At 34.4% G+C, this 25,135-nt stretch overlaps 1 long non-coding RNA gene across 1 annotated transcript; it reads left to right on the forward strand.

The window, feature by feature from the left end:
- Positions 1-991: 991 nt before the first annotated feature.
- Positions 992-1,585, forward strand: LOC141631905 (uncharacterized). The gene is made up of 2 exons (XR_012537726.1): positions 992-1,195; positions 1,301-1,585. It is a non-coding gene; the product is annotated as an uncharacterized LOC141631905 (long non-coding RNA).
- Positions 1,586-25,135: the final 23,550 nt, after the last annotated feature.

Genomic DNA, 25,135 nt, shown 5'->3' on the forward strand with positions numbered 1-25,135 from the left:
TCTAACCTAATTTAGCATATCATATAATTAGTTTCCACTGATTAAGGCTCTTGTTTAGGTAACTAATATTTTGTGTATTGTATATATACGTTGTATCTCCTAATTAAGCCTACTAATTAATTCAATAATAAGATTAATTCTTCCTTCTCCGGTGTCTTTCCCCCTTCTTCGTTTATCAAATGCATGGAATAGGAGGGATTTGTCATTCTCTTAACATTCTATTTTTTTTTTCCTTATATTATTTAAGACGGAATACTGGATTAAGATCAGAATTAGTGGAAATGATTTTATTAACATCTTGTATGCTTATCATACTTATCCACTCGCATTGTCCTTGACGAATCTTATCACTAACCGTTACGGTTTCCGAGTTTATCACGTGACCTCAACGAATCTTATCACTACTCTTTAGGTTTAGAATAATATTAGAGATTACATAGGTGACCGAGTTTATCACGTGATCTCTTAATTAGATGTTTGATCGAGGCGACAATTGCGCTTGGAACGTCCCAAGCAAACGATTAACAATTAGACCTGGCAAACAGATCGGGTCGTGTCGGGTTCGTGTTCGTGTCACATGTAAACGGGTCACAAACCCTTCAACCCAAACCCGACCCGTTTAAATCTCGTGTCGTGTTCGTGTCGACCCACTTACATAAATGGGTCATCAAGCCTCAACCCTAACCCGCTAATATCGTGTCGGGTTCGAGTCGTGTTTTCGTGTCATGTCAATATTTGGAAAGTTTTAAGTATATTTATGTGATGAAAGATAAAAAAATTAGGATTAATTTATTAAACATGTCATTCGTGTCGGGTTCGTGTTTAGAGAGCTCAACCCAAACCCGACCCAATTAAATATCGTGTCGTGTTCGTGTCGACCCACTTACATAAATGGGTCATTGAGCCTCAACCCAAACCCGTTAATTTCGTGTCGGGTTCGTGTCGGGTTTTCGTGTCGTTTCATTATTTGCCAGCTCTATTAACAATACAAGAATAAGGTTTCTAACCATCTATAAATAGAGCGAGTTGAGTGAAAGGAGGTACTACAAATTAAAAACACAACAAAAGAGTAAAACATACATTTAGCGAATCGATCATACAAAAAACAATAAAAGTATTTGTGAAAATGGCAGCTATTTCAACCATCAACAATATGATCCCAAGTGCTGGTGTTCGTGCATGCCCACCTTCTCAGGTATATAAGTTTGTTATCCTGTTGTTTTTTTATTAATACATCGTTAATGACTTTATTTGTTTCGATTAATTAATTCTCATCGTATTATTGGTGGTTGTTGCGCAGGAGACGATGGACGGCACGGACGCTTCTGTCCCGGTGTAAGATGTATTGTCCCAACACTCAAGGTTACTACGGTCTTTAGGTGATCTTGTTAGTATGTATGGTCATGGTGGTTTTGTTCTAGTGTATCGTCTTGAGTACTAGTCGTCTCAGGTCATGTTATTTATTTAGCGTCTAAATGTTTTTTGTTTTTAAGTTACTCGTTTCTTTTCAGACTTTTTAGTTGAACCATGTACCTTATCGAGATCTTCAATAAAATCTAAAGGCTTCTTTTATGTTCTAAATAAACTCGGGTTTATTTCTTGCCGTATCTATTTTGTTGAATTGGGTTCAATTCGTTGACACTCTCTATCCATTTGCCTTGTGATAAAAGATTGAAAGGTGACAATGAGTTGATTATGGAAAAAATTAAATATTCTTCTATATATGTTTAATAAATGTTGTACTCATAGATGGCCGATGACTTGAGGATGCGATCATACAAACATGGTGATACGAAAATTACTTGAATGAATATGATCCGTTAGAGTTGCAGCGGAATTAATAAAACTGGATAATGCTGAAGACTGTCTGATTTTCGTATTTAACCTGATTTGAATGGTTTAGTGGACTGTCTGATTCAGAACGTGAACTTAGTAATTTTTATGTGTTTTTTTTTTTTATGATATAAACGAAACAAGTAAATAAAAGGATATTTGCTTGAACTAGACCTATAGCTCAACCAATGGTGAATTATAATCAAGTCCTATTGATTATAACTCGGATTAATGTTCGAAAACGCGTCAAACAATAACGGGATTTGGAACGAAACTCGTCGAATCTGGTTGCTTACACAATGTAAACGAAACTTGAAAGTTTATTGATAATTTTTGGATGTGAAATAAGGATACAGGAGCGCCCTATTTATACTAAGCTAGATCGACTCTTAGAAGGACATAAGGAAACAACCGACGTCCCTGAGCTTACACGACTTAAGCTATGGCAAAATTGCCTTATTATAATCTTAATACTTTTAGGAAATAATTAAAGGAAATTACAATAGAATAATTAACTAAACCGGATTTTAAGAAAGTTGGAAACTTTTCTAAAACCAGGTGGACTACTAATTAAGAAAACTTGAATAAGGAAAGATATGGCAACCGGCGTTTGTGCTCGCCTATGCACGTTTCCTTAAGCTCTGCGGACCTTCCTTCTTCAGCTCAATGATGCACTCTCCTTGACGTCCAAACAAGTTACTAAACTTGACGCCCAAGATTCGCCTTATTCAAGTTTTCTTAATTAGTATGTATGGTCATGGTGGTTATGCTCTAGTGTATCGTCTTGAGTACTAGTCGTCTCAGGTCATGTTATTTATTTAGCGTGTAACTGTTTTTTGTTTTTAAGTTGTGGTCTCTTTTTAGACTTTTTAGTTAAACCATGAACCTTATCAAGATCTTCAATAAAATCTAAAGGCTTCTTTTATGTTCTAAACTGTTTAGTTTTTGCCTTGTCTTCTTTGTCAAGTTCACAATTCATTGACACACTATTTATCCTCTGATAGAAGGTTGAAAGCAGTGGAGTATCTTAGTTATGCCGGGAGAGGGGGCCGGCACCCCAGAGTTTTCATATTACAATGCAAAATTATCAGTCAGGCCCCCTTGACTCAACGACCGAGTCTTTTATTAATCCACGAAATCAATATTTTAAACCTCGGCCTCTTTTATTGTTCACTCCAAGATTCGCCACTGGTTGAAAGTGACACGAGTACACGACAATGAGTTGATTGTGGAGAAAAAAATTCTTCTATACTTAACAAACGTCGTACTTATAGATCATAGATGGTTGATGACTTCAAGAAACCGTTGATTTCAGAGGACAAAATAGTTATGTCAACACAATGATAATAAGTTCCGGTCACCACCACATCATTATTTTCTAACGAAGTTGGTGTGGACGATGTCTTGGGCGTTTCCTTTCCTCGTTTAATTATTACACAAATTCTCATTGAAGACATGACATATCCGTCACAAGCTTGTGACGGATACCACTTTACCTCACAATGTACCCACTTTTTCTCTCTCTGCAACACTATTCATGTGGTCCCCTTTCTCCACTAACCCATTTTGTTACCATTTTATCTCACAAAATATCCGCCACAAATGGTAACCCGTCACAAGGGAGACCAATTGTAGTTATTAATTAGTTCTCAGGGCTTTGCCTCTCTTATGTACGAAAAAAAAAAAGACAGTGGGTTTACGATTTCGGTATCAGTCAACTTATAAAGATACCTATAGTGGATAAAAATTAGAAGTTTTAAAGGATCGGTTGATCTCCCTTATCGTTTTAAGCGTAAAAAACTGGATTACATATTATGTTTTAGACTATGTTTATTTCTTACTTTATCTATTTTATCGGGTACAATTCATGTCATTTATACTCTAAATTCATTGACGCACGGTTGAGGACTTTTCGCATTTATACGGTGGCCAAGCGATGATGCCAAAGCGAAACATGCACTGTTAGAGGCAATTGACTTGAACTCATCAGACATTAATCCATTTATCTTAATCATTTTTTTACCTTTTAAAATAAAAAAGTAAAATAAACAAGCTTCCGCATTGGCCCAAAAGGAGTATGTATAATACAGGGTTGGACTTGTATCCTTATATATAATAGGTGTTCGAAATATATTCCTTTGCGAAAATAAAATTGAGTCCCAACTTTGTTGTAATGTTGTCGATTTTTATCAAATTTGTATTTATTTATTTTACAATAGGCGAAATACTTACTCCGTTCTATATATATATAAACTATAGACGGAGTATATTCCATTCGACAAATCTATTACACAAGTTTGCATAATTTATTCCGCTAATCCGTCACAAAACGGTAAAGCCTATTTAATTGCCCGATAAAATTCATTTGAAACCTCCTAGAAAGGTTGGCAGTTTGCGATGAGCAAGCTTAGAGCCCGAAAAGAAACGGCGACCCATTTGAATTCCCTCTGATCTCCCTGACATCTCCCTAATTCCCCCTTTCCTAATTCCAGACGCCTCTCTCAATGGGCTTCAACCTTCTCCTGCGTACATGTTGGCCCATTACCCTTCTTCGTGTTTATTCCAACCGTGGGATCCCCCTCTTCTCATTAAGTCCATTTATTTATTAAGTGGGTCTTCTTCTATTATGTGATTTTTGGCTCAAACAGTTTTTACCCCTTAAGTTTATATTATTAAATAATTATCATATCGTTTTATGTCATTTTATCAAAATCAGTTACTTTTTCAGTTAGTTTGCGAAACATTTTTTTATATAATCAGCTAGTTAATCAGTTCCTAATTCAGTTACCTTTTTAGTTAATTTTACTAAATAAAACCTAATTTTTTTATGTTTTTTTTGGGTGAGGGAGGATTCACAGCGCTATTTTTAGTGTAAGAATTCTTGCTGGGCACATATCCGGATGAGTAGATTGCATGCATTTGAGATTGATTATATGACACTTCCTCTCTTAACTAATTATAGACACTTGCATGCATTTCCTTTCCAATATCTAGGGGATTCTAACTTGACGCTTGCTCTTTGAAATTAGCACGTATCTTAATTGTTGAATTTCTATCTAGGGGATTCTAATTTGACGCTTGCTCTTTGAAATTAGCACGTATCTTAATTGTTGAATTTCTTAGGAAATGTAATTGGAGAGAAAAGGGAGAAGTTTTTTCATATAACATGAATTGCTCACATAATAAACATAATAAGTTGGCCTTTAAATAGCCTTATAATATAATATAATACAAAGTAACAAAGTGATGCACTAATACAAGACTACATTATCCTAATTATTAGGAACCATAACTTAATTATAGGAAACTAACTTAGACTAAATTGGAGCATAACCCATTTGAATTTGGAAGAAAGGTGCGTATGGAACGCAACAGCAGTAGCACATTCCCATTCCTAAGAAAGGTCTTGTATGCGAGAACGGAGTTATGGTCGAGAACGACATTTGTTGATGAGCAAAACCCTGTTGTAGCCGTTGTAGGCGCTTCTCCGTTGTCTATTTAAACAAATTACGATGTCAAATGGAAGAACACGCAGTTAATTAAGTAAATGATCATGGTCATTTCTAAATTAATTACCTCAATTTGAGACCTCAATTGTTTCATATAGTCTATTGCATTTTCAATGATTGAAACTTCGTCTTTCTATCAAGTTTTGGAAAAGTCAACAAAAACTATAGTAAGCACAAATTAGTTGAATGTTAGCACAAAAATACGTACAACAAAAATAAGTTGCAGTCATGATCTGAATTCAAACCCCGGCCTTATTACGCGCTTTATAGTTTACATAAACAATAAATATTTGCACAAGTATTATAAGGGAAAAAAAAAAGGAAAACAGAGCTGAGATTAATTAACCTTTTCACAATTGGGCACAAGATCTTATAGGACTTTAATCTTCTTGTCGATTCGGTCTTGTCGTTTCTGGTAGTTACAAAACAAGCTAAGTTCATGATTCAACAATAAAAAAATTATATATATTATTTACCTTTTATATATATTCTTTTTAACGAGAATATTTTAATCAAACGTAAATAAATGATTTTTTTTAGACAGATGAAACAATATAATAAAGCAAACTCGTTACTCGTGTATAAATATAAATTGGTTTCCGCGCATCTTTACAAATATTCACTTACTCAGATCCAGCCGGAATATTTGTAAAAATGCAGAGGAACAAAGTTATATAATTAAATAATAAAAAGGAGAGTGAAGTGTGGTAAAGTTTGCACAAAAAAAACCAATATTTTTTAGTTAGAAAGGAGATTTGGAAGATTATTGCGAAAGGAAATTAGGAAGATTATTTTTGGACGGAGGAAGTACGTGTTATAGCGATATACGAGTAGATAATAAAAACAAGTAGATAAATGGAAAGAAGAGTTACCCACTTACCCTCTTGGATATTATACTATGAAGCTCAGCTGAACGGGAACGCTTTATCGGTAAGCCCTACGAATAGATTAATCTCATAAAACAAATCAACAAGTTATATGTTCAACTTTTTTATTTATTTTAAAGGTAAACAAATGATCGAGTCATCACTAAGATGATAAAGAGAAGTAGTATACTTGAGTGAGTTCCTGCTCGAAATCATGAATAGAAGTTTCCGTTAAACAATCATCTTCGTCTTCATCTTCGTCTGACAGATCATCGCTTAGCAGCTCGAGTTTGACCGAGTTGCTAGGCTGCGATGTCATCTCCGGTAAAGTTAATATACTAGGAGATGAGTTGCGCCTTTTGGGCCGGGGTGTTGGGGAGGACCATATTTGATTCATCCTAGTATGTGATCCAGTTTCGACGTCGTCGTGCCCGTTTTCGTCACATAACGGAGATATATCCCTCTTTTCTTCTTGGGGTTTCATGTTGATTTTAAGAGGGAAATATAGGTTTTTGAAGATATGATGATTGCGATATTTTTTCTTGTTTTGCAATTGATTTATATACTTGTTGAAGCTATGTTTTTAATTATTTGTTGCACCAACTTGATAAAAAGAACCAAAAAATGAATATTTTATGGATAATGATAAGTTAGCGTTCAATTTTGGCGTCACCTCCTCACAAATACCCCTAATTATTGGGGATTTCATTTTTTGCATGTGATGCGCGTCTCATTATTAATGGGATCTTCATTTTTTGCATAAGAGAGAGTGACGTTGATTTTAGACGTCACCCGGTAACACTAGCTCATTTTTCATATTATATTAGGATCCCGAAATTCATATTGTTCTGTCTTAGATTAGTTTTGAGCGCGAAAATCGATAATCCCTAATTCATTCTAAGTAAAGTAAAGAGTACACGCGACCACAAATATCTAAAGAGAGAATGGTAATATAATGGCGGCTATCTGAGTCACCGTTTAGCAGTTCCAGTTTGCATGTCACGCAACGTAACGCAATTTCTAGTTTGAATGCACCATCTTTCTAACGGTGCACCATCTTCATGTCATGTGTGATTCCATTGTGCACAAAATTTCAAGTAAGTTCATCCATCAAACTACATTTTTTTGCATTTCTCTGAATTCCATGCATGACTACTGCAAAAATAGTAAGTACGTACAAAGTATATTGTTGCCGTCTATGACACGTGTTTACAAATTAGATATTGTAGATGGGTATCAACATGTGGCCGCCTCATTTCATGTTACTACAAATATTACCGCTAAAATTTTCATTTATGACGGACGGTTTAAATATTATCCACATGAGAAGATATGACAAAGAAAGCAAATCAAAGTGTCTAGGAGGTAGCATTCTGTTTTGTCTTATCTACCCATGTGGATAGTATTTGACCCGTCACAAGTTTATGACGGATATGTCCATCACAAGGGACTCTTGCTGATATAACAAATGCAGTAGGTGACTTTTGAGGCTATCAAATGCAGATTTGGTTCGTGTGTATCCCGGCCTCACCCACCATAATTAAGGGTCGGGACTATGTCCTGGCCGACCCTTGACACGCCTTCAACCGTGGCCTACCATTGAACCTACCTCGGGCCGATTCCATGTCCATCTTCACTCGGCCCGGCCAGACCGTCTCGCCCCTCTCGTCACCTGGTTTTGGATCCGCATAGCCAAGCCCGACCTCGCACAGCTCGAATGTTTGACCAACCCTAATTGAATGCGATTTAAGTGAGATATATCCTATTGTGAAATTAATTTACATATGTAATTAGAATAATCATTTTCCAATGCTCATGTTCAGCTAGTAATTTATTGGCGAGATGTTGATTTGTTTTTTTATTTTTTATTTTTTTTTCTAACAAATCGCACACTTAATTGCATTATAATAGTGGGGGGAGGGGAGAACCTCAGACCTATCATCCAAGATACTTCTGTCTTAACAACTAGACTAAAACGTCTTCGATATATGGGAAAGATGGTGTGGACCAAAAAAATTCACATATTTACCCTCGAGTACTTCATTTATTGCATATTACATATCGTGAACCCGGTCCATTAATCTATGGCCTTTTCCTCTGTGACATTAGAAAATTAGCCGTGACTTGTATCCTTCAATAAACGATCTTAGAGCATCTGCAAAGGTGGGATTTTACCTCCCTATTTGCCTTGTCGTTCTTCAAATGGGTCTTCTTATTGTTGCACCAAGCTCCCTAAATATTGGGGTTCCTCTACTTTTAGAGGAGGTTCCCAAAAGAAAAAGTAAGAGCATCCGCAAAGGTGAGGCTCCCCATATTTTCTCTTTCCTATTCTTATTCGTCCACCTCATTTTCCACTAACTTTTCCATTTACCCTCCCCAATTTGTATCTACATCTATGCAACAATGGAGTTCCCTAACAATATTGTATGTAAATTTATGTTGTTGGGGAACCTTACTATTGCAAAGATGTAGTTATGAAAAGAGCATCCGCAAAGGTGGAAATCGAATTCCCCATATACACTCTCTTTTTTCATATGGGGCTCCTCATTGTTGCATCAAGCTCCCCAACATTTGAGGTTCCACTGTTTTTAAGAGAGCTCCCCCCCAAAAAAAAGTAAGGCAATTTGTGTTACTTCTGGGGAGGTTTTCAAATTTTTGTGTGTGAATTGGGGAACCCATTGTTGCATAGACGTAGTTATGAAATGGGAAGGGTAAATGGAAAAGTTAATGAAAATGAGGTGGACGAATAAGAAAAGGAAAGAGAAAATATGGAAAGCCTCACCTTTACGGATGCTCTTAGAGTACCATGGGCCCAAACATTTTAGCCACAATCTTATAAGGCCAAGTAAGTGAGTTTTAGTGGCCCAGTTATGGTTGAAAACTATAGACTTCGGCTCTTTAAAATCATGAGGGGTAATATTTAGAGTAAATTAATAATTACACCCTTTTATGAACTACTTTTTTAAAATTACTCATTTTTGAATTTTTTTTAATAATTTACTCCCATAAAATGTTCTCAGGTCAAAATTTGTACCCAAATTGACACTCCGGTGACAAATTCCGTCAATTTTTAATTTTTCTGATTTTAAGTCTATTTTTATGACAAAAATACCCTTCTCGTTCATCTTCTTCATTTATCATTCACATCCTTCACTCCCTTACTTCCTCCAGTCCTCCATAACCAACCACCACCAATATGCTACCACTACCACACCAACACCAACACTTATTGGCCTGGCGAAAACATCAAAAAATCAAACAAGGTGATAGAGAAAATTGGGAAATTAGAGATTTAATTGAAAGTTTGAAAAACGATTTCTGGGTAGTGTTTAATTGAAACTTTGAAAATTGGGAAATTAGAAACACTACCCAGATGACAAGAACGTTTTTCTGAGTAGTAACTAATTGAAGCTTTGAAAAACGCTTCTTCCTCCTAACCCAGGTGACAGAGAAAAATGGAGAAATTAGGGATTTGATTTGATTTTAATTGTTTAAAAGTTTTTCTTGTCGGGAATTTTTGGTGTGGGCGATATATTTGTGCTTCGTGTTGGGTATTGGTGGTTGATGGTGGTCGGGGAGAATTGTCGAGAAATTGGCGATATTGGTTGTGGTTTGTGTTGGGTATTGGTGGTTGGTGGTGGTGGTGGGTTTAATTGGGGTTGACGAATGTTGTTGGGTTTAATTGGGGTTGACGAATGGTGTTGTTGCTGCAATAGTGCGTGAATGGAATGGTGTCGATTTCGATTCCGCGCTTGAAGGCAGATGAGGGGCGTGGGAAATGGTGCTGCTCCTTGGAATTAAAGTTTGCCATGATGGTGCGGAGGTGATGATGATTGAAGGAGTAGGTGTGGGTACCACGGTGGCAGCGTGGTTGAGGCAAGACGAAGGTCCGATTCCGAGCTCGCAATTAAAGATGAAGATGGTTGGGTTGACGAATGGTGCAAGTCCAGAACACGTTTTACAAAGGAAGAAGACAGGGGCAAAACTGTCATAAATAAAGATTTTTCACCTGAAAGTGTATTTGAGTGCAATTTTTGACCTGAGAATATTTTATGGGAGTAAATTATTAAAAAGTTTTCAAAAGGGAGTAATTTTAAAAAAGTGGTATCTAAAAGGAAGTAATTATCAATTTACTCTAATATTTATAATTTGGGTTCAAATTTGCCAGCGTCATATATTCACCCTTGTGACTTTCTATATAATTTACACACACAAAAAATATTAGTTGGCTACCCCAAGAAAAAAATCAGTGTTGATTTAAATACTTTGATAATTTGACACGACTAAATAACATTGGTTTATTATGAAAAGAAGAGCTAGCATCTAGTGAGTGTTAAGAGATGCATAAACAAAGTCGTAACCAACTGATAGATACGTCCTTCCTAAGTCGATCAGTGCATAAAGGTGACCAGCTTCATGACACATAAGAAGACAAGAACACGATACGCTTATATGTCATAAGAGTGTATAAATGTATAATAGACTTTTAAAAAAGTTGGCTTTACAAAGAAAAAAGGTCAATGATGCTGATTTAAATAATAAAACTTTGCATTAAAATCCATATGAGTAAATTTAACTCCAGATGCATTATAAAATATATAAAAGTTGATAGTTAATTAGTATGAGCAATTTTATGAGTTAATAAATTTAATACCGAGTATATGAAGTTGAAATGTTTTTCTTCATACTATGATTGAGAAGTATAAATTGGGCCCATTCACCAAATAGTTTGTTTAGAAACTTAGAATGGGTATTAAATCTGTAATTGAGATGCTTTAAATGTTCACAAAATCTCATTGAAGACGGCACGTATCCGTCACTTTGGAGTGACGGATACCATTTCCTCTCACAAATGACCTAAATAGAGGAGAGAGGGAAGCACATGGGGGTGCCCCCACCTTGTCCCCCTATCCGTTTTGTGAGTGGCATTGTCCGTCACTTGCTCCGACCCGTCTTCAGCAAGACTAACCGTTAAATGTTTTTTTTTTCATACTATGATATTATTATTCAGGTAAGTTCAAGCCGCTCACGAGCTTCTCAAGATGACCCAACGTTAATTAAACTCTTCTCGTTTAGCTATTTCCAAGTTGAGCTCGCACTAGCGAAGCTTTAAATGTGTTTTAATGGAGTAGCTATCTTATCTCATTATTACTTGTAACCAAAACAGATGGAACAATTTTCATTTAGAAGATAATTCATTTCTCCGAACGATTATTTACTTTTGTTTGGGTTAAGAAGACTACGAACAAATTAAAGGTCGTAAACAAAAGAATTAAACAGGTTAAGTAGTTTCTTACAACTTAACACTAATTTTTTTAAACATATTGATTTCCCATTTAAATTTTTAAATATTTTTTCACAATAAAAATAATCTATAAAATTTTTTTTTTTGTTGTTTGCACAAATCCGGATGATCCGAAGTAGGATATAAAAAAATGGCAGATTGCATGCATTAAGATTGATCAAACGACACTTGCCCTCAAAACTAAACACTTGCATGCATTTCCAACATCTAGGCGATTCTCACTTGACGCTTGCTCTTGTAATTTAACACGTCTTAATACAAGAATTATATTAAGATTTGTTTATGAATTCAACAAGCTTGCTAATCCTCTATAAATAGGGTGATATTAGTGAAATGTGGTATATAAAAAGTTAATTAAAAACACTACAAAAGTAAAACATTTTACAAAACAATAGTATACTCTTTGTGAATATGGCAGCTTTTTCAACACTCCACTGTTTGAACCCAAGTGCTGGTGTTCGTGCATGCCCACCTTGTCAGGTACATAGGTCTCCATTGAGACGGTCTTAACATAAAACGAAAAAATATTAATTTTATAATTTTATAACGAAAAATATTTAAATTTTATCATAAAAAATTTATGGTAATATTGTAACGGAAAATATTTAAATTTTATCGTAAAATTTTGTATATTTGTCTGTCTTATTTTAGACGGAAAATGGGCGTTTGAAACAAGAATTTGCCTTGAGTTTTCCATAATTTATGACAATAGGTGAATATGATTGTGAATAATTAAATTCTAATTCTAGTATTATTGGTGGTTGATGTGTAGGAGATAAGGGACGGGGTGGACGCTCCCGTCCCAACTGCTGGTGTTCGTGCATGCCCACCTTCTCAGGTACGTGTACATATAATAGTAATAATACTACTCCGTCTCAATTATTTGTTTATGTTTTTACCTTTAGTTATAATTTCTTTGTTTCGTTTATTTATTTACCTATTTCATATTTAGATGTCTTATTCATTTTTTGTACCTTTCTATATCAGGAATAATTTTAATGGTGCTCTCCTTTTTCTTTAGTCTTATCAAAATCAGATAAACAAATGGCGAGATGGATGGAATATTATTTAAAACTTCATGTGTTCCAATTATTTGTTTAATTTTTTTCTTCACACTCATTTATTTACTTTTTTGCCTATTATATTATTTGTGTTATTTATTTTAATCAAAGTAAAGCAAACAATTAAGACGAAATTATTTGTTTACGTTTATATTGTTTGCGAGTATCAAAAGTAAACCAATGATGTAAATAAATGATTGGGATGGAGTGACTAAAATTTGTCATCCACACAAACAAGATTATACATTCAGATGTATATGCGTATAGTACAACCAATACAAATCGATTTGAACTTATATGCAATTTTATCTAGCTTTTAGAATTTTTGAGTAATATTTTAATTTCTTAGGTGTCAAAATTAAAATCTATTTGAGTTTAAAAATTCTTCCGTTGTAGTCGTCATTATTTTCATACATTTATTTAAAATTTCGTGTCACATAATTGAACAATCATAAAGATCGAAATGACTTGAAAAAATGGAGAATTATTTTATAACGATCTTATGTATATCATCTTATGTTTGACTTTTTGAGCTTTAATTTATGACAATTGGTAAATATAATTATGAATAACAAAATTCTAATACTATTATCATCGGTGGTTGGTGTATGTGCATGCAGGATACAAGGGACGGGGCGGATGCTTCCGTCCCAGTGTAATTGGCACTCGGACACTTAGTTAAATGTTCCGCCTTTAGGTATATCCGGTGTAACCAAGTAGGTGATCTTGATGCTATGTCGGAGGGCATGGTGGTTGCTCTACTTTATCGTCTTTGTGTCATAAGTTATGTTGTTTAGTGTCTGTAAATGTTTTGAAGTTTTAAGTTGAACCATGTACCTTGTCAAGATCTTTAATAAAATCTAAAGGCGGTTATGTTCGTTGTGTGTATGTTTTCAACTATATTTCTTGCCTCGTCTGTTTTATCGCATTTTATTGAGTTCAATTTATAAGTTGTTAGGACTCTAAAGCATGATCATGCACGCACTAGTAGAATAACACCCTATAGCATCGGTTGCAATCTACGGGGTAACTTTTTAGCATCGTTTTTCACGGATGCGCATGGCGCTGATGTATATGATCAGGATCAGGACCATTGACGCTTCCACAAGCCTAAGAATTTAGAGATTAAACCAAGCTATCGTCCCTATCGACAAAATTGTCAAAAGAAGCAAACACAGAATGCTTCCACAAGCCTAAGAATTTAGAGATCGTCTAAAAGTAAACAAAAAAAAAATGAACACCGGCTAAACAACATGAAGATCAGATCTTGACACATCATACTTGAAATAATAAAAATGGTAATATTATATCTTAAAGTGCTAATGTCTCATCAAGGGAAGTAATGAGACACAAAATGGGAAGATGATCTGCTCTGTTATAATATTTTTTTTAAAAAAAGCATTGATTCTTTCATGATTATAAAATATTACGTCAAAATGTCACACCAAAAAATACAATCATAATAAGGCTTCTATTGAAACATCAATACGAAGTATCTAAAGTGTTTACATTTGGATTTTATTGATAATGACAGCAATATTAGCCCTGTCAAAATATGACAACCTGACCTGAAACTTGACCCGGCTTTTTTTTCAAAGGCCAAGACTCGAAAATCTTGACGCGTGACCCGATGGACTTGAACTTTAAGTGAACTTTTAATTTATGGTTGAAATTCGACCCGATATTTTTCAACAACTCGAGAATCGAAGGTAATATATACAAATATTCGACGAGAGCATTGATATGTCGAAACAAACCAACCATAATAAACATTTTTATATAATATAAGATCAAGATAATATTATCTGATCACGCAAGTTCTAGCTGCTCAGGAGCCAAGCCAACGGTAACTCAACTGGACTCGTTTAGTCGTTTAGTACCTGAGCCGACCTGGAATTCGAGTCAATCTCGCACTAACCAAACTTTAAACGAGTTAAACAGATTAAGTAGTTACTTACGTTTCAAACGACATTAACACCAAAGGTAAAATAAAATAGTTAATAAACAGGTTATGTAGTTTCTTACATTTCAAAGTAGAAAAAGGATTACGCATCTGAGGTAGTACCTTAGACCTTGTAGTTTTTGAGCATATACACATTTTTTTTCTGAGCATATTACCATTTATAAATATAGTTTTGAGCAATATAATATTTTTTTTAGTGTAATATTTTAGTAAATGTGCTCAAAAAATTTATACTAAAGTAAAACTCAAAACTTTAAAATAAAACTTAGAAAATAATTAAACAATAATAGGTGTTATCTCAGATGTATAGTCTATGAACTGATTTCAAAGGACATTAACAATTTAACACACATATTTTTTTTAATAATAATATTAATTCCCATTTAAATTTTTAAATTAATCTTGTCTTAAAATAAAAACACAGTATAAGGTTCCGTTTGATAAGGTATTTCAGGTACCTGATTTGGTCAAAATAGCTTATTTGACCAAAATTTCAGGTACCTTAATTTTTTGTACGCGTTTGGCAAGTAGCTTATTTAACCAAATAAGGTACCTGAAATGAAATGCTACCTAAAGTAGCATTTGAGATTTCAGGTACCTGATTTGTTTTGACTTTACGTTTTTACCCCTTAAGTTTATACTATTAAATAATTATCATATCGTTTTATGTCATTTCATTAAAATCAGTTACTTTTTCAGTTAGTTTGCGAAACATTTTTTTATATAATCAGCTAGCTAATCAGTTCCTAATTCAGTTACCTTTTAGATTTCAGTTTTCAGCAATTTTTCAGGTTTCACCTGCATTTTCAGTTAATTTTACCAAAGAGAACCTAAATTTTTTTTTTGTTCACAACGCTATTTTTAGTGTAAGAATTCGTGCTGGGCACATATCCGGATGAGCGGAAGTGGGATATTTTAGGATATAAAAAAGAGTAGATTGCATGCATTTGAGATTGATTATATGACACTTGCTCTCTTAACTAATTATAGACGCTTGCATGCATTTCCTTTCCAATATCTAGGGGATTCTAACTTGACGCTTGCGCTTTGAAATTAGCACGTATCTTAATTGTTGAATTTCTAAGTAAATGTAATTTGGAGAGAAAAGGGACAAGTTTTTTCATATAACTTGAATTGCTCAAATAATAAACATAATAAGTTGGCCATTAAATAGACTTATAATATAATACAAAGTAACAAAGTGATACTCATGGACTACATTATCCTAATTATTAGGAACCATAACTTAATTATAGGAAACTAACGTAAACTAAATTGGAGCATAATCCATTATTCGACAAGTCTATTTGGCCCGATAATACAACAAATTAAAGTGCAAAAGTTGATTCCTTAAAATTTGCAGAATTTATTCCGCTAATCCGTCACAAAACCGCTAAAATTCATTTGAAACCTCGTAGAAAGGTTGGCAGTTTGTTACGAGCAAGCTTAGAGCCCGAAAAGGAGCGGCGACCCATTTGAATTTGGAAGAAAGGTGCGTATGGAACGCAACAGCAGTAGCACATTCCGATCCCTGAGAAAGGTCTTGTATGCAAGAACGGAGTCATGGTCGAGAACGACATTTGTTGATGAGCAAAACCCTCTTGTAGCCATTGTAGGCGCTTATTCATTGTCTATTTAAACAAACCATGTCAAATGGAAGAAGACGCAGTTAAGTAAATAAATGATGGTCATGTCGAAATTACCTCAACTTGAGACCTCAATTGTTTCGTGTAGTCTATTGCATTTTCAATGATTGAAACTTCGTCTTTCTATCAAGATTTGGCAAACACAACAAAAACTAATAGTAAGCAATGAACGATATGAAGCCTGTAAACTTGCTTGGAAAGCCATCGATTTCAAGGGACAAATTAGTTGAATGTTAGCACAAAAATACGTACAACAAAAATAAGTTGCAGTCATGACCTGAATTCAAATCCCGGCCTTAAGTTATGACGCGCTTTATAGTTTACATAAACAATAAATATTTGCACAAGTATTATAAGGGAAAAAAATAGGAAAACCTTTTCACAATTGGGCACAAGATCTTGTAGGACTTTAATCTTCTTGTTGATTCGGTCTTGTCGTCTCTGGTAGTTACAAAACAAGTTCATTCAACAATAATTTATACTTCATCTGTCTTATTATTTAGTTACCTTTTATATACGAGTATATTCTTTTTAACGAGAGTATTTTAATCAAACGTAAATAAATGAATTTTTTTTATACAGATGAAACAATATAATAAAGCAAACTCGTGTATAAATATAAATTGGTTTCCGCGCATTTTTACAAATATTCACTTACTCAGATCCAGCCAGAATATTTGTAAAAATGCAGAGGAACAAATTTATATAATTAAATAATAAAAAGGAGAGTGAAGTGTGGTAAAGTTTGCACAAAAAAACCAATATTCTTTAGTTAGAAAGGAGATTTGGAAAATTATTGCGAAAGGAAATTAGGAAGATTATTTTTGGATGGAGGAAGTACGTGTTATAGCGATATAGGAGTAGATAATAAAAACAAGTAGGTAAATGGAAAGAAGGGTTACCCTTTTGGATATTATATTATGACGCTCGGCTGAACGGGAACGCTTTATCGGTAAGCCCTACGAATAGATTAATGGAGAAAAAAGATTACCCATCTGAGGTAGTACCCCAGACCTTGTAGTTTTTGAGCATATACACATATTTTCTGAGCATATTACCATTTATAAATATAGTTTTTGAGAAATATTATATTTTTTTAGTGTAATGTTTTAGTAAATGTGCTCAAAAACTTTATGCTAAAACAGAACTCAAAAACTTTAAAATAAAACTCACAAAATAAACAATAAGAGGTACTACCTCAGATGTATAGTCTATAAACTGATATTAATGTCATAAAACAAATCAACAGCTTATATGTTCAAAATTCCCAAGATATAATTATACACTATTCGTCTCAATCGTTTATTTACTTTTTTTTTAAAAAGAAAGAAAAGTATTTTAAAGGTAAGCAAATGATCGAGTCATCACTAAGATGATAAAGAGAAGAAGTATACTTGAGTGAGTTTCTGCTCGAAATCATGAATAGAAGTTTTCGTTACACAATCATCTTCTTCTTCGTCTTCGTCTGACAAATCATCGCTTAGCAGCTCGAGTTTGACCGAGTTGCTAGGCTGCGATGTCATCTCCGGTAAAGTTAATATACTAGGAGATGAGTTGCGCTTTTTGGGCCGGTGTGTCGGGGAGGACCATATTTGATTCATCCTAGTATGTGATCCAGTTTCGACGTCGTCGTACCCGCTTTCGTCACGTAACGGAGATATATCCCTCTTTTCTTCTTGGGGTTTCATGTTGATTTTAAGAGGGAAACATAGGTTTTTGAAGAAATGATTGCGATGTTTTTCTTGTTTTGCAATTGATTTATATACTTGTTGAAGCTTTGTTTTTAATTATTTGTTGCACCAACTTGATAAAAAGAACCAAAAAAAATGAATATTTTAGGGATAATGATAAGTTAGCGTTCAATCTTGGCGCCACCGTCTCATATATACCCCTAATTATTGGGGATTTCATTTATTGTATGTGATGCACATCTCATTATTAATGAGATCTTCATTTTTTGCATAAGAGAGGGTGACGTTGAGTTTGGACGTCACCCGGTAACACTAACTCATTTTTCATACTCCCTCCACTTTTTTATATATGACGTTTTGCATTTACGAGGTAAGCCTTTGACTTTAATATTTACAAAAATATATTTGTTCAAAAAATATAAAAATGGTACCATTAAATTCCTTACGAAAAACTCATTCATATGAGTATACATATCATAATATTTAGTCTTATATTTTAAGAGATATTGAAGAGAGAATGGAGTGTCTCGAAATGTGAGAAAGTCATATATATAAAAATAGAGGGAGTATTTTATTGGGATCCCGAAATTCATATTGTTTTGTCTTAGATTAGTTTTGCGCGCGAAAATCGATAATCCCTAATTCATTCTAAATAAAGTAAAGAGTACACGCGGCCACAAATATCTAAAGAGAGAATGGTAATATAATGGCGGCTATCTGAGTCACCGTTTAGCAGTTTCAGTTTGCATGTCACGCAACGTAACGCAATTTCTAGTTGGAATGCACCATCTTTCTAACGGTGCACCATCTTCATGTCATGTGTGATTCCACTGTGCACAAAATTTCAAGTAAGTTCATCCATCAAACTACATTTTTTTGCATTTCTCTGAATTCCATGCATGACTACTGCAAAAATAGTAAGTACGTACAAAGTATATTGTTGCCGTCTATGACACGTATTTACAAATTAGATATTGTAGATGGGTATCAACATGTGGCCGCCTCATTTCATGTAACTACAAATATTACCGCTAAAATTTTCATTTATGATGGACATATCCATCGCAAACTTGTGACGGTTTAAATATTATCCACATGAGAAGATATGACAAAGAAAGCAAATTAAAGTGTCTAGGGGATAACATTCTGTTTTGTCTTATCTACCCATGTGGATAGTATTTGACCTGTCAGAAGTTTATGACGGATATGTCCATCACAAGGGACTCTTGCTGATATAACAAATGCAGTAGGTGACTTTTGAGGTTATCAAATGCGGATTTGGTTCGTGTGTATCCCGGCCTCACCCACCATAATTAAGGGTTGGGCCTATGTCCTGGCCTACCCTTGACACGCCTTCAACCCTGGCCCACCATTGAACCTACCACGAGCCGATTCCATGTCCATCTTCACTCGGCTCGGCCAGACCGTCTCACCCCTCTCGCGACCTGGTTTTGGATCCGCCTAGCCAAGCCCGACCTCGCACAGCTCGAATGTTTGACCAACCCTAATTGAATGCAATTTTAAGTGAGAGATATCCTATTGTGAAATTAATTTACATATGTAATTAGAATAATCATTTTCCAATGCTCATGTTCAGCTAGTAATTTATTGGGGAGATGTTGATTTGTTTTTTTATTTTTTATTTTTTTTATCTAACAACTCGCACACTTAATTGCATTATAATAGTGGGGGGGAGGGGAGAACCTCAGACCTATCATCCAGGATACTTCCGTCTTAACCACTAGACTAAAACGCCTTCGATATATGGGAAAGATGTTGGTGCATGAATGGAGTGGACCAAAAAAATTCACATATTTACCCTCGAGTACTTCAACTATTGCATATTGCATATTGCATATCGTGAACCCTGTCCATTAATCTATGGCCTTTTCCTCTGTGACATTACAAAATTAGCCGTGACTTGTACCCTTCAATAAACGATCTTAGAGCATCCACAAAGGTGGGATTTTACCTCCTCATTTGCCTTCTCGCTCTTCAAATGGGTCTCCTCATTGTTGCACCAAGCTCCCCAAATGTTGGGGTTCCTCTACTTTTAGAGGAGGTTGCCGAGGTTCCCAAAAGAAAAAGTAAGAGCATCTGCAAAGGTGAGACTCCCCATATTTTCTCTTTCCTATTCTTATTCGTCCACCTCATTTTTCACTAACTTTTCCATTTACCCTTCCCAATTTATATCTACATCTATGCAACAATGGGGTTCCCCAACAATATTGTATGTAAATTTATGTTGTTGGGGAACCTCATTATTGCAAAAATGTAGTTATGAAATGGAGAGGGTAGATGAAAAAGTTTGTGGAAAATGAGGTGGACGGATGATAAAAATGAGAGATAAAATATGGGGTAAGAGCATCCGCAAATGTGGAAATCGAGCTCCCCATATACACTCTCTTTTTTCATATGGGGCTCCTCATTGTTGCATCAAGCTCTCCAACATTTGAGGTTCCACTGTTTTTAGGGGAGGTCCCCAAAAAAAGTAAAGCAATTTGTGTTATTTTTGGGGAGGTTCTCAAATTTTTGTGTGTGAATTGGGGAACCCCATTGTTGCATAGATGTAGTTATGAAATGGGAAGTGTAAATGAAAATGTTAGTGAAAATGAGGTGGACGAATAAGAAAATGAAAGAGAAAATATGGAAAGCCTCATAAAGGATTCTCTTAGAGTACCAGGGGCCCAACATTTTAGCCACAATCTTATAAGGCCAAATAAGTGAGTTTTAGTGGCCCAGTTGTGGTTGAAAACTAGAGACTTAGGCTCTTTAAAATCATGAGGGGTTATGAGAGGTAATATTTATAATTTTGGTTCAAATTTGTCAGCGTCATATATTCACCCTTGTGACTTTCTATACAGTTTACACACACAAAAAAAAAATTATTAGTTGGCTACCCCAAGAGAAAAATCAGTGTTGATTTAAATACTTTGATAATTTGACACGACTAAATAACATTGGCTTATTATGAAAAGAAGAGCTAGCATCTAGTGAGTGTTAGAGATGAATAAACAAAGTCGTAACCAACAGATATAATGATATATATACGTCTTTCCTAAGTCGATCAGTACATAAAGGTGACCAGCTTCATGACACATAAGAAGACAAGAACACGATACGCTTATGCCATAAGAGTGTATAATAGACTTTTAGAAAAGTTGGCTTTACAAAGAAAAAAGGTCGAAGATACTGATTTAAATAATAAAATTTTGCATTAAAATCCCTACGAGTAACTTTAACTCTAGATGCATTATAATAAAATATACAAAAGCTGATAGTTAATTAGTATGAGCAATTTTATGAGTTAATAAATTTAATACGGAGTATATGAAGTTGAAATGTTTTTCTTCATACAATGATTGAGAAGTATAAATTGGGCCCATTCACCAAATAGTCTGTTTAGAAACTTAAAATTGGTATTAAATTATTAGTATTATGATAATTTTATAAATCTTATTTAACTATAATTAAAATATATTATAATAATAATAATAATAATAATAGCTATTTAATAAAAAAAAATTACTTATTTATTTGGTGAAAATTTAAAATTATAAAGATAAAATCAAAAAAAATGGAAATTAATAGTGTTTAAACCAATTTTTATGAAAAAATTTCTCGAATAAAATTATGGTGTAGCGGGTTAATATGTAGGCGGGGCGGGTACGGTTTTATATTTTTACCCGTTGGGGTGGGGATGGTTTTGGAATTTTGTACCCGCCATGGGTGGTGGGGCGGGAATGGGTACGGGTTTTTCTTGGTGGGTACGGGTACGGGGGAGCCTATATCCACCACCGCTCCGCCCCAATGACATCCCTAATTCCAACTAGTTAAATTTGGTGGTTTTCAAATTTGTATCATATACTAGTATTGGTGCTCGGCTTCGCCCGGGCTACCTCTATTTACTATTAATTTTTTTTTTCATTAAATAAAATTACTTAAAGTTGCATAACCCATAAATTTATCATTAATATATTTTTCTATGACATACCCTAAAATTACAATGAAATAAAATTTTGAGACAAATTCACTGTTCCCGCTATTAATATTTTACTCTTATTAATGAAACAATAGTAATAACATTTCACTACTTGCCCGTAAATCATTGTTACTTTCACTACTCCTGTTAAATCATGCAAATGAGCCTGGGCCTTACCCGAATGGAGGAGAGACGGACCACTTAACAACACAAGGGAGGTTACATCCTAAAACCAATTGGCAATAGGAGAAACACCCATAGGCCTTATAAGATAGACAATCTCTCTCTTTTTCACCGATGTGGGACTCACAAGTGGATTTATACTTCAACACACCCCCTCACTTGTGAGCCCACTTAAAGATCGGTCTGGAGGGACTGGACATCCTCACAAATCCGTCAAAGGTGCTCACTCGACCCGAGGGACCGGACTTCCTCATGTCGAAACCGGAGGGACCGGACATCCTCACGGTCGGTGCACATAAAGGCTCAGTTTTAAACACGAGACCCAGGTCTTTTTTTTGCCTTGGGCTCTGATACCATAATAAACACGAGATGGGTCTGGCCTTACCCACGGTGGAGGAGAGAAGTCTAACTCACAAGCCCAAGAATGCCTTTATCTCCCAAAACCAATTGGCAATAGGAGGAGTAGCCCCTTGGTTATAAAGTGGTACAATCTCTCTTTCTCCTTCAATGTGGGACACTCACATGTGGGATAATATGGGATTCTTCACAACTCCCGTATGCATTAAATCAAATCGAAAGAATTATGCAATATTATATATTATGAAATCTAACTTGAATTATTTATAATCTACTTATATTATATTTTTGTATGTATCTAATATAAACTGTAAAGTTTAATAAAATTGCATATATTTTAAATTTAATATATAATTTTATTATGATAATAATTAATACCATAAGTGTGCATGTTTATACTAATTAATTAGTTTATTTTAAGGAAATTGACCATCTTCTAGTCTTCTATAAATATTTAGAAAAATTACCAAGTATCTTCTTTCCTTCAGTCTCCTTGAAATTGACCATCTTAATTAATTAATATTATTTTAAGGAAATTGACCATCTTAATTAATTATTTTATTTTAAGGAAATTGACCATGTTTTAGTCTCTTACAAATGTTTAGGAAAATTACCAAGCTTCTTTATAATTTAATTTTAACCCAAACTATATAATATTTGCATTGAGATCCCTTAATCGGGTCCATCACACGGTGCTAGCAATTTAAATTTATATAGTATAATTAATTTGTATAACTTTCTTTAATTACATTGAAGTCCCTTCGTTTCTGAAATTAATATATAGTATTGATTAGTCATATCAATTCCATCACTATTTAATTACTTTTTTGTGTGATGCAAATTTGTACCACAAATACTATCCTACAACCAGCTGTATACTAGCATTGTACAACCGCCTCAAAGTTCTTGAGCTCTTACACAAAGTTGTTGAGCTATTTTACAAGTTATTGAGTTATTTTACGAAGTTATTGAGTTTAATAACCATATTCTGTTGAATTCAATAACTTTGTACCATAACTCGATAATTTTGTTAATAAAGCTCGACAACTTTGTAACAAAGTTCAACTACGTTGAATAAGTTGTATATACAACCAGTTGTATAATACATTAACTGAATTTGTACCATATAAACAATTCTCATACTTATACCCGTCCCACCACTAATGACGGGTACAAGGTTTCATACCCCGTACCCGCCACATCTGGTGAAAATCTAAACCTGCACACCCCATATGTAGGCAAACCCAATAATTACCTATGTCATAAATTTTATCGACACTTTTTCAAATAAGAAGTATTTTAAGCATTATGAATTTCCGCAAAATTTTATTTTTATATTTCTAATATAAGATGTTTAACACTCCGCACTAGCTAATAAAAAAAGTGATGGGTAACATTTTTGGGCTATATTTTTGTCGATACTTTGGACTGATTCCTATATATCATGGACCCTTTTCCGTGTGATCTCGCAAAGCAAATTTAGCCCAACAAAAGTTATGGGTAACATTTTAGGGCCATATTTTTAAAGTAAAAGTTTCATAAATAGTACTCCCTCCTATTCTATATAATTGTCCCTATTGTTCATTTCTGTCTATTCATAATAATGTCTCATTGTCTATTTTTGATAAATTTTTATACTTATTTTAATTACTCCAACCCTACAACAGTACCACACGTCCACACCTCACCCCCACAACAATACTTATTTTAATCACTCAACTCACAATTATACCTCACAATATCTTCCCTCTCTCCAATTACCTCACCCACCACAATACTTTACGGTATTTAACTCCTCTCCTTAATTCTTGTGTCATTCACACAATAGGGCACTTATCTTGAATAAGAGGGAGTGGTATGGTAAAGAGTATTATGACTTGCGACTTTACGAGTAACAGTTGACTAATTTTTGGATTTGTGAATAGAAGGGAGTATTATATAACACGGTTTTATAAGAGAGTCGATAATAAAAGTCGTTACTCGCTCGTTATTTACGTAAACATGAAAATTATTCATAGAGCGGCTTACATAATTTGAGAGTGATTATAAGAATTCACCTTTGATGGGAGTCCGAGTCATGCTCTATTTAATTTCTTTATTTTCTTATTGATAACAATAAGGTTATTTTCTTTTATTCAACCCACCTTGTCTTTTACCATTATACAAGACCAAACTACCAATTAATGAAAATCTTGGTTCAATTTGTGTGCCTCGTCTTCTAATATCCAACCCTAAATAAAGTACTTGTGTTATGTTATATCAACGGCTTTTTGAGAGTTTGGGTTGAAAGCGTCACAAGTCTCACAACTTACAACCGAGGAAACACACAAAAGAAACAAAGAAGAATGGGAGTCTAACTGGGAAAGACAAAAGAGGTACTTCGTACATAGTAGCATTAAGTAGCCCATAATTACTCTTTTAATTTTTCCATAATGTTGGAATGCTGAAACATGTGGCCATCCTCCCTGTAATTACACTTCACGAGACTTTTTACTTTCTCTAGTATACTATTTTACTACTAGGTTCCAAAACTCGAACCCCGCCTCATTTTGCTTCGAATACACAGAATTTTGTAACTATTTAAAGCTAAATGTGACCACTATTGAAAAATAAGTTACGCTAAACTGTAACACTAGTGTTGTATCATGAGTTCATAGACTATACATCTGAGGTACCTCCTATTGTTTATTTTCTGAGTTTTATTTTAAAGTTTTTGAGTTCTGCTTTAGTATAAAGTTT

Source organism: Silene latifolia, chromosome 2, assembly GCF_048544455.1.
Source record: "Silene latifolia isolate original U9 population chromosome 2, ASM4854445v1, whole genome shotgun sequence".
Taxonomy (NCBI): domain Eukaryota; kingdom Viridiplantae; phylum Streptophyta; class Magnoliopsida; order Caryophyllales; family Caryophyllaceae; genus Silene; species Silene latifolia.